This window comes from Clupea harengus, chromosome 3, assembly GCF_900700415.2.
Source record: "Clupea harengus chromosome 3, Ch_v2.0.2, whole genome shotgun sequence".
NCBI classification, from domain to species: domain Eukaryota; kingdom Metazoa; phylum Chordata; class Actinopteri; order Clupeiformes; family Clupeidae; genus Clupea; species Clupea harengus.
In genome coordinates this window covers 4,520,315-4,538,475 of record NC_045154.1, presented here as the reverse complement: position 1 = coordinate 4,538,475, position 18,161 = coordinate 4,520,315, and the positions used below count along the sequence as shown (strand labels likewise).

The 18,161-nt window shown below is 40.9% G+C and overlaps 1 protein-coding gene across 5 annotated transcripts in view; it reads right to left on the bottom strand.

Annotated features, from left to right (window-relative positions):
• LOC105911293 (transcription factor Sox-6-like) overlaps positions 1-14,936 on the bottom strand; it is a 68,407-nt gene extending 53,471 nt beyond the window's left edge. For 3 of the 5 annotated variants that reach the window (XM_012840085.2, XM_012840086.2, XM_031564296.1), the window contains exons 1-2: positions 13,796-14,601; positions 2,736-2,802 (exon numbers count right to left, since the gene is read on the bottom strand). The gene's annotated coding sequence lies outside the window, so the exon portion shown is untranslated. The other 2 variants (XM_031564295.2, XM_042707492.1) reach the window with 2 other exon arrangements.
• Positions 14,937-18,161: the final 3,225 nt, after the last annotated feature.

Sequence of the window (18,161 nt, the reverse complement as noted above, 5' to 3'; positions counted from 1 at the left end):
CAACATTAGGGTATGAAACAGATTCAGACACTGACTCACACACAGGAAGTGGATAACCCAACATTCTGAGCAAACGGGGGATCAGACAACACGATGGCGAGGCCTCAGCCATAGAGCATTTTGAGGTGTCCAGACTGCCAGAGCACCATTCGGAGGATAATGATATGGCTCTGTGGAACTGGGCTGAAAACTCTATTTTGACTCAGCACTTGGATAAGGGGAAAACTGAGCCTTCCTATTTAATTCCCTCAATACTATATTTTTCATAATCCTAGCCCTTTATTGCCCTTTTCTATAGCATTTGAACATTTCTCTCTCTCTCTCTCTTTCTCTTGCTTTTACATCAGTGCCAGAGAATCCCCTCCAACCCACAGTGGTAATAGAATTGAGACAACTGATCATCTCAAGGAAGTAGCTGAAGGTGCGGTTTGGACGGCGCTGGGGGAAAGAGTGAGTAAGCCACCGAGATGCTCGCTCTCCTCTTCACCACACTAAAGAGGCGAAGCCAGGGGATCATATGTAGAGCAGGCCACATTTCAAGGACGAAGACAAATTAAAAGAGGGAGGGATGCATAGGGTGGATCTGGTTAAACAGTAACACACACCGCTCTGCCACTGTACATCTAGCCTGTATAGAGCATACAATCCTCTCCCACTCAAAAGCGTAACACACCTTTGAACAACACACTAAGCCCTGTTTCTACTGAACATCATTTCACAGGTACAACTAACACTGTTGATTCCTTATCAGTATAGTATACATGGATAAATACAATACATAGATCCTACCCCGGTTATTCTACCTTCTACCCACAACATGCCTGCCGTCATTCACCTGGGAGGGGTTTGTAAGCAATCTGACATGTTTTCATCAGACTAAACAGAAATGTCAAAGTATATCAAAATGATTTATACGTACATACACATATAAATTACTTAACACCTACAATTGTAAGAGAAATGTACTATTAAAAATATACAGTGGTAGAAAAGTCTGTGTGTGTGTGTGTGTGTGTGTGTCTGTGTGTGCGTGTGTGTGTGTGTGTGTGTGCATGTGTGTTTGTGTGTGTGTGTGTGTGTGTGTGTGTGTGTGCGTGTGTGTTTGTGTGTGTGTGTGTGTGTGTGTGTGTGTGTGTGTGTGTGTGTGTGTGTGTGTGTCTGTGTCTGTGTGTGTGTCTGTGTGTTGCGGTGGGGGGTGGGGCTGGGGAAAAGCACTCCATCAGTTGTATGGGGGTCTTTGCCAAGCAATGTTTGAATACCACTGAACTAGATGCTATGTTCAACCACCACAGCATGTGACATACGAGAGCCCAGCCATCTGCTTATGGAACCAAACGTCTCTGGGGCCGATATCCTTTTCACTCGCGTATGAGGCGGTCTAGGTGCTATGATACGACAAGGATGCCTTGGAGATTTGCATTTGTGAATTTATTCACAATCATTTCCCAAACAAACATGGCTCTGATGACAAGTGTGTAGATATGTATGGGGAGGGGAGACTTATACCCAAACTGACGAGTGAGACTTGGGACAGGGGAGGCCCGCTCCACATTTAGGTCAGTTTAAATCGGACCAGTGCACTGAAGCTCTAAGTGAGCAACCCCTTTCTCACAGGTAGTGAGTACAGACTGTTTTAGTGGTGTATGACAGTATGCTTGTCTCCATCTCCCAACATAGACATTAGAAGCTCTTTTGCCATGAAGCAATACTGAGACCTGAGATGAAGATGTCTGCTCCCTGCCTTACAGCCTCAACCTTCTGGGCCAGTAGATGTAGATTGTACAGATGACTAGCATGAGATATGAAGCATCTATTTCTGACAATTATGGGGGAAACAGAAATATGCCTAACTCTAAAAAAGACACATGCAAAGCTTCTTTGGTGGAATGAATGACTTACAAATGTACATCTTCTACTACCACATCCAACAGTACATTACATGGAAATAAGATGCCTCCTCCCTGTTCTAGAATTCTTTATGGTCAGAGTCACTAAAGAGTCTGTACCTCATACAAAAGAGAGAGCTTCAAGGGACACTGTGTATGGTGTCCAACTTCTCTATAGTACATGTATGGTCATTTTTAGAGTTAGAACATGTGAAAACCATGGATGATTCCAGAGATCAAGTGTTTCTAAGAGATAAGAGCAATGGCCTTGACCATCTGATCTTACTAAACACATACAGCCTGCTCTCTTACCAGCCATGCCACCATTGCCATTAAGTTTCCACTTTTGTAAAGTTCAGTGCCACATAAATGATTGCAATGTGTTTCCAAGTTAATGAAGATCAGATGTCAGCGAGCTCTAACGCAGTTAACATTTGACACCGTCTCATAGACAGACACAGACCATCACACGCTAATACGCAAGTGTTTTGACATGGGTGACAAGATTTGCCCACTAATTCTGAATCAGTGTCAGGTTGGTCAGTGGAATATGAGTATCTTGATATGATATAAATCCTTTCAATCCATATGACTGTGTCCCCTTGTGTGGTGACATGAGGCCCCCCTCATTTGAAAGCTCTGAGCCATACTCTTTCACGTTCACTGCATCTGATTAAATCAAGGCAATAGTCCAAATATGGCATTGACCACACAGGAAATGTACTTGACAAGTTGAATTTACTTTAAACTCGACATATACAATATACAATTGGTACATTTGAAAACATTTGCCACATATGACAAATGTTTCTATGTGAAAATGTTGAGAAAAATGTCATGTCTACTCACATAGCTTTATCTTTGTCCCTGCATTAATGTCTCACAGGTTGGATAGTTTCGCACACATGAATGTGACCTGAAAAAAGAAAGAGTAAACCTTCAGTTTATAATGCAATGCAACAAACATGCAACATGTACTGTTGTTCTGTTGTACAAGGTTTCATCAAGATTTAGGAACTGGTGAGAAAAGTTTTTTTTTTTTTTTTTAAAGTTAAATAACTTTACAAGCCTTAAAAATAATGGCTTCTCAGCAAATGCAAGTATTAACCGGGTAATCATTTGCCTGTAATTATAGGTCAATGGAATAAAGAGTGTCATCGTCAGGAATGACAATACGTATTCCAAGAGGATAATGAGTCTTCCATCTGCCTAAGATGACACCTAGTAGATACATAACCCAGGTGCTGTGTTTAAGGAAATATTACAGAAAGGAAATATTACAGAAATATTACCTCCAGGGAGAGAGACAAACTATGCTCTACGCTAAGCGGTAAATCTTTGTCTTCTGTTAGAACCAGGTTCATACAACGCCAATGGAGAGAGCTGAGAGTACACACTCACTGTCTTTGAAAAGTTCTGAAAGTTTTAACAGACCACACGCATAAATCCATCAAGAGTGAACAAGGGGAAAAATTGCTTGGTCAGAGTTCCACGGACCACAAGTCAAGACTTACCTCTTTATGCTTAGTGAAATCACTATAAATGCCATGTTTGAACCTAGATGACCTGCCTGAGGTTGTACTCAACAGACCATCATGAGCGACCCTTTTCATTGTCCTTCTGGAGGACCACAGTGACTGTGACTTCTACACTCCTACTGTGATTCCTAGAATTCAAGTCATGAATTGCACTTTTGTCTGAAAGCACCTACTGATCCAGTCTCTTGGTGGACCTGCATGTGTACTTTATCTTACTCTCAATTCCTTCGGACAAAAATACATTTAGCTCAAACTAAATTGATACCAATGCATTTTGGCATTCAGTGTAAGTCCCTATTCACATCACAAGGTGAAAGGTCAGCTCCTGACTGCTACCCTACATCACTGAACTAAATAATGCTTTCCTGCCCAGGTGCCCAGAGTTGAATAACAAAGCACTCCTGCAAAGACAAAGACCAGTATTCTCTCAGGGGTGACAAATTCAGCATATCATTGGGTTATTTAGTGATGGCAGCCACCCAATCAGAGCACTGCACAGCTGTTAGAGCATTCTGTAGACTCTCACGACACAGCTAAAACATGCGCACACACACACACAGAAACTCATCCAAAACCCAGAACAGGAGGATATTAAGTCATTTCAGGCTTCCTATGACAGCCATGAAATGGTACCTGTTTACTAGCTGCACAAGGTCAAAGAGAGGGCATTACTATGAGGGCAGGGCCTCAATGACATCCCAGTGTGGAGCAACCCCAAAAACTCAAAGGTCGCATTCATAAAAAGAAAGAATTTTTGCCACATCCACAAAGTGGATTGCTGACTCTAAGAATACAAGTGGTGAACTTCATAAGGATGTCTCAAAGCAAGCTGCAAAAGATTACGATGTGATCCTCCTTAGCATGTGATGCATTCATTAATAAATGGAAAAGTAACCATAGCTTCTGCAGCTACTGCATGTTTGATTCAGATTGCCAGTTACCATGCACAAGGATTTAATGACTTTCTGGATAAAGATCTAGGCTGTATTGCAATAAAGGCCAACAGTAGGAAGACTGGTATATGTGTATGGTACCTTGATGTAGTGTTGTCTGAATGGAAAACAAAGAGTTTGGGGCATGTGGCTACAAGCTACTCACAAGCAGCCTCACCCAAACCAAGAGGTAATAACATTTGGTAATCACTTAAGGGCAATTCATAAGCTCCACAGAATTACTGAATACATCAAACATGAACAGGCTGTTCCAATCCAGAAACATGCCTTCAGCATGAGAGTAGCATGAATAGAGATTGCTTTCCCTTGTCCTTTGCTGTCTTTCTTTGGTTTGTGAGAGAGGCTTGGAATGCACAGACACGTCACTGCATGCATGAGAAACTGAGGCCACTGTCACCACACCGCATGAGAAAGCACGTCTTGGGTAAAAGTCTCCTTTCTACTGATCTCTGAACGTGACGTGGCTCAATGCCAGTTCACAAATCAACCTGAGAGCTTCCTCAATCTGACGTGTAAACGCCTGACGAGTAAGAATCGTAATGTGCATTTTGGAGACTATTCAGCATGGGTCATTTGGATATCATGTTAAAAGCCAGTAGTAGAGCACTGAAAAGGTATGACACATACACATTCTGTGTGTGGAAGAAAAAGGGGGAGAGGGAGTTGACATGACATGTACATTATTGCAGTGGAACAGGTGGCTCTGTGGTGGGGCTATGGTACTTGACCCTGCAGTCCTGTTCTTGGAACAGCTGTCTAATGGGTCATGCAGCTCGAATGGAGGTAACAGAAGAGCAAGCTTTACAGAGTGGCAGATTTGTTTGAGTTTAGAGACAGGCTTTCTGAGATGTACACGTGACCAGTATGTCAGTCATAGTCATGCTGCAAATGTATGAGCTGTGACTTTCTGAGCATCCTATTCTTTGTTCATGACTTCAGCTCAGTGAGTAACACCACAGTTGTACTTCCTGCCACAGAGTTTACTCATACTGTTCTCTCAGACTTCTATCTCAACTTCTAAACGTTTTTTTTTGTTCTCCTGACTGACCTCTCTGTGTTCCCTGCACTATAAAATCATAAGGGGATCACCAGCACTGGCCTTTCAAGGTCATGTAGGTGTGAAGGCATTGACCCCATGCAAGTGCAAAAATATAAATAAGGCTATGAAAGAATAATCTGATTTTATACTCTTCTTATACCAGTTGCAGATCCCCATGATGAGACTTAAGATTTAGGCGGGTTGACCAAATGGCTGAAGAGAGACACAGCTCACAGTATAACTGGTCAAAGTAAAACACCGGAATGCTTACACGACCAATTCCATTTGTCTGATTTCCTTTTTAGGTGATGCACTTATGACTCTATTTTCCCCACACACTGACCTGACTGTGGCCTACAGCATGGGAAGAGCTGAGAACCTGTGTGAATGAAACTGGGGACTTTGCACTGAAAACACAGTTGTGTACTATAGTGGGTTGTGTGCCTTGATCTAACACAGAGATATTATAAGTATAAAAGAAAGCTCAACTTTCAACTACATTCTGCAGTTTCAACTAACATCACAAAACAGCATCCATATGAAGTGCAGAAAGAGATCAGCCAAAATGAACTCATAGCATCCACCGGGGCAAGTAAATAAGATGATAAATGTTTCCTAATCGATAAATTAGCAAACAGTGATTGAAAATTGTAATTGAAAATTTTAAACGCGAGAAGCATTGAACACTTCCTTAAAAGCCCACTGAACAAGGAATGTAAAGACACATTCCAGTATTTCATTACATATTTAAAGCAGAGACCATCAAATATTTTACTAAATAATTGACTTGTACTGGCATAGTACATAACTTTCTATGTAAGTTTTGATTTACTTGGGAATGGTGCCTTTTAACAGTGTATGCATTACAGAAAATAGTCTGAAAAATACATCCATGCACCCTTTCTGTAAACATGAATATATGGATGCCCATTAGATGCGGGGAACACAACCGATTTTTCTAAATGACTTTCTGGCATTTGCAGAAATAGGCTCATGGGAGAATCTGACACATTGTGTCAAAATACTGAGAAAATATGTGCTTCAAGTGGTAAATATATTATATTACAGTATATGAGAGTGGACAGCTGACAGGTTGGTAGGCAGACTGTTCATGGCAAATGAAGCACCATCCCAGGAAAAACTTGTTCACCTAGTTCACAGACAGGATGAAGACATAAGTGGCAGGTACAGACAACTCAGCATGGCGCAGGGAGTGGGGAGGCCGTGGCTCTGGTGTGAGAAGGGGGTTGGTGAAGAGCAGCCTGCACAGAAGAGCAGCCTGCACATCTGAAGCAGATCTTGTGTGGAAGAACAAAGTCTCTTGCTGGAGGTGTGGGAGAGACAACTACTACGAGCCTCTATTCAATGCTGTGTCCAGCTGTGTCCACACCGTGCGGAGGCACAAACACAACACCGCAGACATGCATAGACTCACGAGAGCATCTTCTCTTCCGTGTCACTCATTACCAAGATTACGATGGTACATAGATAGAATCAGTGGGATGGTTCCACCATGGCATTCTGACCATTCAGAAAACAGTGAAATAGATCAGTAATGAATAGCCAAATATCATGCTTCAAGCAAACAATGGTGAAAATATGGTATGGTACTGGTACTGACTGATTTAGTATCATTAAAAGGAACAACACGACAGATCAGCTTTGTGGCCATGTCTAGGTAAGGAAATATGATTTCAGCCAGAACCACTATTCTACAAGAAATCCTATCATCCCTTCACCACTGTCTGGGTCAGTTACATATGTGACTATTTGGCCAGTTAGAACATCCTAGAGTGTAATATGGTATTGTTGTGGTGATAAGCCAATAGTGGGGGAGAATGGGGGGAAGTCATTCACCTTTTCTGAGGTTTGACATTCTTTTGCCCTCCAGTCCCCTCTCCCAGTGTGTGCTCCTGTTAAACATGCAAAGGCTGGCTGGGTCTGAGAGCTGAAGGCTTTCCAAGAGGTAGGGACATGAGGTTAGCATTATGGGTGCTGAAAGCCCGACAGGTGGGTCACATGGACGATCTCTAATACTCCTCAGGCAACCAGACACATGGTTCTCATTACTGCCCAGGAGTGCCATCCAGAACAAATACCACCAGGGCTCAACTACCACTACTGTTTGTCATATCATATCATCTACAATCTGCTGTCTGGCCCAGAGGAGCCTGGAGAGGCAGCTGTGTCACTCTCTCACTGCCTCTACCTCACATACTACCTCACTCCATCTCTCTTAACTCTATCTCTCACTCCATTTCTCTAAGCTATATCTCTCACTCCGTTGCTCCAAACTCTATCTCTCACTCCATCTCTCTAAGCTCGATCTCTCACTCCATTTCTTTAAGCTCTATCTCTCACTCCATCTCTCTAAGCTCTATCTCTCACTCCACGTTTTTTTGCTCTAACTCTCACTCCATCTCTCTAAGCTCTATCTCTCACTCCATCTCTCTAAGCTCTATCTCTCACTCCATCTCTCTAAGCTCTATCTCTCACTCCACGTTTTTTAGCTCTAACTCTCACTCCATCTCTCTAAGCTCTATCTCTCTATCTCTCACTCCATCTCTCTAAGCTCTATCTCTCTATCTCTCACTCCATCTCTCACTCTGTTTCACCCTGTTTATCTCATGCTCTCTTATCTCTCAATGTGTTCTTCTTCCTTTTTGCAGTCTCTTCATCTTGTGATACAAAAGAAACATTTGAGAAATCAGTGGAAGAACATTTTTGTGATTTAAATATATATATATATTTAGGAGTGATATATCAACTAAAGGAAGGCATGTATTCATCCTGAGACGGTCCCAGCACTTAGAGGAGTTAACAGGATGTACCTTGTAGCCTGCCAGTGTTTAAATAACAGTGAGATATAGTGGCCGTTCGGCAAGCAAATAATCTGGATATTACCACTCAAACCATTCTATCATCTCAACTATTTCAAACTGTTATGGTGAAAAAAAATGCAGTTACACGTTCTCAAGGGTCCAGAGGGAAAATGTGGGGCTTAAGAATATCAATTTCTGTCTCTTCTATTATGAAAGTAAATCTGCCTTAAAACCTAAAAGGCACAATTTTATGTCTGAATGTCCTACCGAACGAATGATGAAAAAGACAAAGAGGCATGTTACAAAAATGTGGAGACAAAATCATTCTTGATACTGTTCGGTCAAATATCATCCTTGCACATCTCTTGAAACTCTGACTGAATCGCTCATGACATGAAAGTAAGTAAATTGCCGGTTGCAGAATCGAAGAGAGATACCATCTGTTCATTCTTGCCACCTCATGCTTATGGCTTTAATAAAGTATGCTCAGTTTCACAAAAAGGTTTCTGTATAATAATGACCTCATAGGCACTGTAGCCCTGTGTTGGGGTTGAAATTACAGATGTGGTCAGCCCTAAACAAACTACTTTGGACACTTCATAGGCAAATGCTTGAATGATGTTTTTCATCCTGCAGTGGTCATCTTCGGCACACACGGCAGAACAGTCACCACTATCTGAGGACGAAGGCCACTGTGGGCTGAAATGCATCCACACGTACACAGCTGTCGATTAAATCAAATCAAAATGTGGACATATTTACGAGTATGCACGAGTAAGAGTGGGGTTGATAGAGGACATTCCCACGGCTGTGTATGTATCTCAACTGTGATGCTTCATCACGTCTTTAATAGGATTTGGTGTGGAATGTTCAGATTCTGGCAGTTTCTGAAGATTTTTATCATCTGATTAACATTTGATGTATATTCTTCCTGACTCATTGTGCAGTCCTTTCATTAAAGTCTCTATTCAATAATCTACCATAATTTGCATCTGGATTCTGATTAAGAGTTTTACAAGGTCAGTACACAACAGTTCAAAACTATGTCTGTGTTTTTGCCTGTGAAGCATTTGTTCCATGCGTTCTTAAAGAGGAATTACATTTTATGAACATACTCCAAAGATTCAAGACATACTGATGCAGTAAACCTTCAATATTGTTGAGTACAAGCGTATAGTGGATGGAGCTACACTGCAAACAGTGTGTTGCAGTGAGTTTATTCAGGGAAGGAGAGGAAAAATGAAATCAAAATTTCACTGCTTCGGGGGCTTCTCCCCCTTTTCCATACCACCAGCACACTCTGGGTTGGGCCATGCCTTAAGTCCAAAATGATGACAGTTTGATTAGAAGCTATGCAGTGAACCGCAAGCCGCCGAAACACCCTCCCACCATAAAAAAAGGCTTGCCAACCAATCAGCTTCCTCGAGTGCATTAAGTAACCGCCTCCATCGCTCATGCCTCTAACCACAGGCCATGAGCCGGTGGAGGGATCTGCCCTCCCCTTTCTGCACATGCGGGTCTTGATGCCTGAACAGGAGCCTGTTCCAGATGGACAAATGGGTGGGCCACCTCTCAGAGCTGCCACCAAACATACAGAGCCTCTTCTCTCGTAGACTGAGAAGACCCGTGACAGGAGTTCATTTACAGAGGGGGGGGGGGGGTGACAGGCTCCTGTGGTAGCCTTCTTCAGATTGCCAAGAAGACTCTTCCTGGGAGGCATAACCACAACCTTTTTCCACCGCAGTAAAGGCTATTTCCATGTTGTTTTCTATTCTTCAGTTTTATATAGGCAAAAAGGAACATACTCCAACTTTCAAGATGTAATATGTTATAATACTGTTTTAAGGGGGCCTTTCAATACAATAACATTACATCATTATACTCCTTGCTCCTAGTTATTCACTGTTTTCTTTCAGGAAACTCGCATTACTTCATAAAAAGTATTTTTAACCCAGCTAAGGAAGAAAAACCTGTGGCTCCTTGGTTGTAAATGTCTCTCATGTTTTGGCGAAAGGAATTAATTTCAAATTCAACTTCAAATAACAAAATCTTTCCTATCTACAAAATAAATGGTTTTTAACTACCAGTTAATTTGTTGAGCACTGAATGGATCAATGTGCAGAGTAGCAAAATGACAACTGCCAAGGCAACACTATGTTCAATTGGTTGTGAGTTTTTTGACCTTCTGTTGGCCACGTGTTGGACCATTAACACCTGTTGCATCTTGAATTTCTCAAACATGTCAAGGATTGCGGTCAAGCCATTACGATACAATATGAACTGTACTGTTATAATATAACAATACTAATAGCAACATTAGAGTTAAAAACCAAAGAGGGCATTTAGACAGATGATGACTCATTTGGAATGGGGAGGGTTTTAAAGAATTGCTAGCTCGTTAAAAACAAGCCATCGGTTAATGCCTACCATTGCTATAACTGACAAAGGACCTGCTACTGTTGCAAGAAGTGTGATTTACTTTTGACTGACAGGTGGAAGGCCTCGTGAGTGGAACTGTCAGCCGACTGTCAGCTGTGCTGACGCCCCACCAAGAATCGTTAAGAGTGAACAGGCAGACAAACCATCAGAGCACAGCAGTTTACCACTAAGTCCCACCTGGACATAGCTGATCAAACCAGTCCAGCTATCCCACACCCAAGTGTCTGCTTCTCTGCAGCTCTGCCATGCTAAGATTTTGCGGATGGAGAAAGTACAAAATGGAATTAAGTCTTCATGGTGATGCGCTCTCTACAAGCACACTATTAAAGCTGGGATAATGGAAATTCCATAAGAGGAAACCAGCGAAGGCAGTTCAGTGATGAATGTGGACATGTGGCACTGGCCTTTGGCATTGCTGGCTGTGCCGCTCCAAATGCAGTGAACAGTGTTGAGAGCGAATTCTATCACGTTGCACTGAATTTTGGTCAGCAAATAACCATAGTCATATGTATAATGAGTGACGCATTCAAGTGACCACAACTAAAAAGGAAAAGAAGTAGAAGCATTATTCGAGTCCTGATGCACTTTGTGTAACTCAGTTCTCCTGACAAAAAGCTGTTTCAGAGTCCCTACCAGGAGCCACAGACAGTCCAAGAGATGGAGATACCCACACTATGCACATAAGTCAAGAATTTCTGCTGATCTTTGCAAATTATTCGTGTACACACCAATAGATGTTCTGTTCCAGTGGACTAACATGTGAGGATGTCTGTGGTCAGCTATATAATCTCTTCTCCTTTGAATAGATTGTCTTTGTCTTTCAAATCTCTTAAATCTTTTGTCCACTGCAACTACAATTTAAGGAGTGTGGATGGTGTAAACACGGTTCATCAAGGAGCAAATCGTGAGAAATGAATAGACACAGAGAGCATATATCACTTAGATGACACTAATGTGATCATAAGATTTTTATGCTTTTTTTTTAAATAAATAACTGCACCCTTGCCCTTATCAACAAAGTATGCTCTTTTAGGCTACCAGGCTCCAGAGCAACCATAAGCTATCCAGCAAACTGACTGCTCATCCTGCAAAAAAACAACCCTAACCCTAGTGACAGTTACTAAAGCATATCTTACATCATATAGGGATATCTCTCCATATGTTGTGTGCCTTGTGTACAAAAATCATGCCCAGACCCCAGACCCCAAAACACAAATAAATAAACAAAAAGCTTTTTAAGAAATAGGAAAAATATTTACTTCATGAAGCATAAAAAGCACAGTTACAGTGAAACAAAAATCCTAGACTGTGGCTCAACAACTTCATTGCAACTTGATTGATGCTGAAGATTTAGAAGGGCTTGTCTTTTTGAAATGTAAGAGGAGCTTCTCATTCTATTGACCCTTTTTTGCAAGCACATATCTGTCATATCCATAATATTTAGCAAGCATATATATATCATATCCATAATCTTTAGCAAGCACATATATATCATACCCATAATCTTTAGCAGCTATGTATTGTGCTATAAAACATCTTTCACCGAGTGTTAGAGAATGAGATTGTTAATTCCTATTCTTTCTTAAGTTTGGCCTAAACTTCAATTATCTTTCTTCTTCTCAGAGGCCACATCAGTCAGTAAAATTATTAAAATACGGTGTGCACCATATCTATAATTCTTTCAGCATACATTTCAACAAAATATTTATAGAAAAAAAAAAGAGTGCAATGAAATAATTTCACAGGACAATCTTGCACTTCTATCATTCAAATATATTTGTATACTGTGAATTAGGGTCATTTTTTAACAAAAATATTGAGTCACTATTTTTTCCAGACGCACTGTCAATTAAATAGCACTTTAAACATTTTCAGACTACACCAACTTCAGTGGAATAGTGCAACCGAGAAAAATAAAACAAAATAAAATAGGTTCGTTATTGAATAAATGTCGTTCGCATCAATTAACACATGCAAGGGTTTAATAAGAAAACATCTAGACTCAGATAAAGGAACGAAAAATACTTTAAAGGAAAAGAGGCGAAACAATAAGCTTAAAGTAACTTGGTCCTGGCAGCTCACGGTTGAAGAGTGGAGAAGGAGTCTCAGACAGTAGGCTACATCTCCGAGTAGCAAGTCAAACAATGTGCTGAATGGGCAGTCTAATTTTAAAACTGCCATTTGGACAAGGACGGTTCTCAGTGAGACACTTTACCTTATGTGGGAACTGCAACTCGGCAAGAGCTCAAAACAAAATGCCATACGAGATCAACTTCCAACGACACCCTGTCGGATGATGGCGCTCGTGGATTGTTTTTCAAGGCTTAACGGGTTTACCTACTCGTGTTCTCTAACTATTCTCATGGAATTATTATTAGAATGAAAATGTTACATCTTATTTCCACAAAAGAAAGACTGGTGTTTTATCAGATTTGGTGTCATGTTGTGACAAAATCATTCCCCATCTAATGTTATTATTACGTTTTAATGGAAGATGGACGTTGACTGTGAAATATTGGATATATGTTTTCACTGATAGTAACATCACCTTTAAAGACAACACCTTCAATACCCCTAGTGCACTTGCACTATTCGTAGGGATGACCCGTGTCAGAAGGTTCCATGCAAATATATCGCCGCGAGCAGCGCTCAAGTGTGAGCGTTATCTGAGATTGCAGGAGTGCCTAATTTAGGGGAAACACCCTTGAAGTAAAGCCGTATCTTCGTAAACCAGACAAAATTCTGCAAAGCAACACTTTCCCCGGTCCCTGTCCTCTCATACCCTGTCACACAAAAACATCATTTACATCATCGCTTCTATCCTCACGATGAACTTCACAACACTGACGTCAAGATATCAGGGACCCATACACTATGTTTGACCTGCTTTGCCCACATTAATTATTTTGTCTGCCCACGTGTTTGATCATTGTTACTCCGACATACTTTATGCCTGTCACAGGTAACAGGCTGACACGGCCATATATCTTGACCCAATTCAACTGACACCAGTCTTGAAAGCATGGGAGAATAACTCCAAAACACAAATAGTCCTTTCCACGAAACATTCAAAATCTGAAGAAACTATGTTAAAGTATCTTAAGCTTGGTAAACTTACTTCAGTTGCCTTTGTCCAGTTGCAGTTTTGTCCGCAGTGGGATGGATATGCACTTCGCGCGTTGTCAAAGGAATTGATCCACTTCAGAATGGGAGCTTTATTTAATTTATGGCTCACGCATTCTTGAGGGTCAATCGCACGACCCAGACGAAAGTTAGCTAAGTGAGAGAGAAACCCAGACTATGAAACAGGATTTTTCCATTGCGATGATGGCCTATGCCATTTCTTTAAAGTATGTGTCCAGTCCACCGAACTCCTGCGCACTGAAAAAGGCAACCCGACACTTGAACAGAACTTAACAGAAAGTCTTGCAACCCTGTTCACTTGAGGTGGCGAGCAGAGCGCATGGCATTTTTATTGTATAGTACCGCTATGTGGACAAACTTGAAACTGCCTCCTATGGAAGCAAGCAAAACGTCGGACTGACTAACTTTATATTTCCTACAAGTGGATATTTCCGAAGTGCATCCTGTACAATGGAACTTAATAAGTTCTTCTTTATGATTCTTACTATCCCATTAAGTATCGCACATGATGAGAGGTAAATAGCCTAGCCTACTGTCAGTTCTACAAAATAAAACTTGAATTTGAATATAAACTGTCAGAAGTCTGCGCAAGTTTCAAGACTGAGTGTAAGGTGGTAGAAACCGCGATAGTTTTAAATATCTTAGATTCGGTTAATTTCAAAATACACTTTTTTTGTCGTTGTCATGGGCTATGACAGAATAATGAGCAGTTTCTTGGAAAACATTTGTAAACGCACATGCCTCCATTCCAAGTTCAGAAAGAAAGTAGTCTAAACGTTTACTTACCGGACTTTTAAGATCTTCTCGTGGCGTGGAGTCACACCGTAGGAGTACCAATGTATGACTGACATACACTAAGGATTTTGTGTGCTCCCACGGGCCGGAATCTGACAGAACGTGTCCAGTTATGTCTTTTTTTTAGACAATGTCACACATATATTGGTTAAACGTAGATTAAGATATTGCTGACACGACGGCCACAACAGACAGAAATGTACCTTGGAGAGGCCATAGATATTCAAACGTTTCCCGTCCTGTAACGCTTAAGTGGATGGCCAAGGCATTGATTGCGTGGGGCAGAAGCCTCCCCCTGACAGAGAGGGATCCTCTGGGGAGGGAGGGGGGGAGAGAGCGAGGGAGAGAGGGAGGGGGGGAGAGAGCGAGGGAGAGAGAGAGAGGGAGAGAGTGAGAGATGACAAGTCCATAACTGCGTAAAACAATCATCGTGAGTGCATGGATGCAATGCAGACTTCAAACTCACCACTCAAACTAGTGCAGAACATGATAGTTTTGTATTGAAATGTAGGTCATGCTAACCCAAACATTCAATTAATCAGAATTCTTACTAGGACCTTTTTTTTACATCACAGGACTAGCCTTTATGGTTTGCACATACCTGTTTTGCACAAAGGCGAGGCCTACAATAATGTTTATGTTTTTTAGGAAATAACGTCGCTTTGTTTCACCTGCAGAGGTTGATTCGATTAACACCGGTGCCCATTTGTACTGTTTCTCGCCTCATATCATGCCTGCTCACGAAATAGGTGCCGAGATTTAATGATACAGTAAGCTTAAGCAACCTTGTGTTTCGTTCCTTCATTTAAGGAGAATGATGGACATCCTATTCATGAGGCCTGTATTTATGAGACCTCAGATTGGGCTTGAGCCAAGGCTGCATCAACTGTGGTCAAGCCGATAGGCCTGGGAAATGAAATGTAAGAAATGAATAAGTTGTACTAAACTATATAGTGAGCTATTTATTAGCTATATAAAATAAATGTGTTTCTTCATCACCAAACTGTTTGTTATAAGAACACTCAAAGCGATAGAGAACAGCAGCATATTCTATCACATACATTGCTGTTGCTGTCGATATTCCTCTTAAAATAAGGACAGATGACTAAACTTATCGGGAGGTGCAGTGCTAATTTACAAGATAACTGGATAATGATGAAGAACGCCTGAACGCCTTAGGCCTATTTGATACATTTACAATGTCTGCATTACAAAATTCTGGTGATACTGTGCCACCTTGTGACATTCTTGAGAAATGCTATACTATTTTCTGAGAAAACTTTCTATTTCTGAGTGAACTCCAGTTTCCATATTAGTTATTGAATAAAGAAAAACAGAACAACATTAATTTCTACATGTATAGGTGTTTTCCTCATTGATAAATACTTTAAATACAATTAACAATAAGGTAAATAGCAAAAATCTAATTATTTTAACAGATGAACATGTTTATATCTACTCAGGAAGTTGTTTTGTAAAGATTGAAGTTTGAAAGAAAATGGTAACCCATGTTTCCCTCAGAAGCGGCGAACAGGAGAAAGAGCCCTTCTAATTAAGTCAGACAGAATCACAAGGCATAATTACATTTCATGTGACTTGTCTTTTTGCTTTTTCATTATAGATAATTACTTCTGGAAGGGTGTGTGTGGCCCTGTTGATGTCCCAGACTCTCATGTACAACACCAAAAACAAATAAATAACTAAGCAATGTCCCCATTTTAGTAGATGATGTGTCCGTGGGCTATTTCCAGGAGCCCTAAATGTGTCAAAATATTCTGAACTTCATAAGGACAGCTTTGTTACACACATTAGTCACACATGCTCTGCCATTTAGTTTGATATTGAATGTTTGAAACTGAGCAAGACAAAACAGAACAGGAAACCATTAAGGAATTCCTTGCTGATTTAGATCTCCCTAAACTTTCAAATGACACCAGAATTGTACTACATCAACAGTCTTGTGAGGGATCATTGCAGCCATATCCTCTTTTCCAAAATGCAAGACTTGCAGGTTGGAAATGTATGTGCACAATATAGCACATCCAGACAAAAATAGAATTAGTGCCAGAGAGATTTTATTTTGAAAACTAAATTCCACTGTCTATTTAGTATTTGAAATTCCTCGTTCTCTACATGTTTTGGGTCTAGGTTCAGGGAATGGGTGCAGATAATAGATGCACATCCCACTGCATCTATTGTCACAAACCAGAAGGTCTCGCCCCCTTGTGTCTGTAAGGGCTATCCTCTCTGCCCATTTGTGTTCAGTATTCTTATTGAGCCACTGTTGGGAAGGACCAGACAGAGTGCTGTCATTATCTTTGGCACACAATACAAATAAAGAGGTCAAGCAGACTATATTTAAAAGCTCCAAACATCTGCACTGATACGCCTTCATGTAAAACTCATGCCTTGGTCACTTGTCTGTGTGGTCCTATTTTCTTAAAATGACACAAAAGAGGAATTTGTGTCTTTGAGGCGCTGTACTTAAATGACGCCTTTGCCTCACAACGAGTGTATGAAATCCCTACGTCCAGTTTCATCAGGCATTTACAAATTTGTGAGTATGTTAGAAATTAGATCTTATCCAGATATGAAACCCTTTATCACATCAACAGATTTAATCGAGTTAATCAGGAACTGTCTCGTGTTTTTAATAACCAGGTTCCACAAAAGCAAACAACACCACTGCTCTCAGGCAGACCTGGGCTGCTGAGTCCGTCGTGGACATTGATGATGAGCTCTGTCTGAGAAATACACGGAACTGTTCGATACACATCAGAGATACTGTGATATGCTTTCTGTGGCCTATGTCAAAAACCTACTGAACAGAGAAAAATGCAAACTATAATTGAGATGTAGACTAAGCCGTCAAAAACCTTTAAGCAACTCTTTCTTCTCCTCCAGTTCCTCTTGTAACCATGTGATTACAATAACCTGCAAATTGGGTGGAAAGCATGATAATTGATAATTACATAAACTGAGCATATCCGTTACATCCCTCTGTTCATTGTCATTAAAGACTGCAGTTACACCGAGTCATTTTACATCTGACAGTCATGAAGGTGTAAAATGAGACATGCTCCCTGCCAAAGAACATTGTAAAAGTTCCTGAGGCATTTTACAGATTAGGGCCGGCATCATGGGCCTGAGCACGTCTGACTGCATTCTCTGAAACTCAAAGTGGAAAGTTCCACCATCCGATTGGACAGCATCTTTCAAGGATTTAGTTTAGATAGAGAAATCAGGGTAAAGGTCAGGGTCAGGGTTTGGGTTCAGCTAGATAACTGAGGGTCAAACCAATTGTGGGAGTCAATTAAAAATCAGCAACATACAGTTCAGAAACAATAAACACTTAATAAGAATCCTTGTCTAGTTTGAATTTAATAAGATATTACCAGTTTTTAAAACATAATCAAGTGGGGGCCTCGTTGAGAATGTCTAGTTTAGATATATTTCTGCCGTTTTTACTACATAAACTACTTCATAAACAGCTTCTGTTGACCTTAACTGAACCTTTCCCCTGGTGTATGAATGCCAGGTAGAGT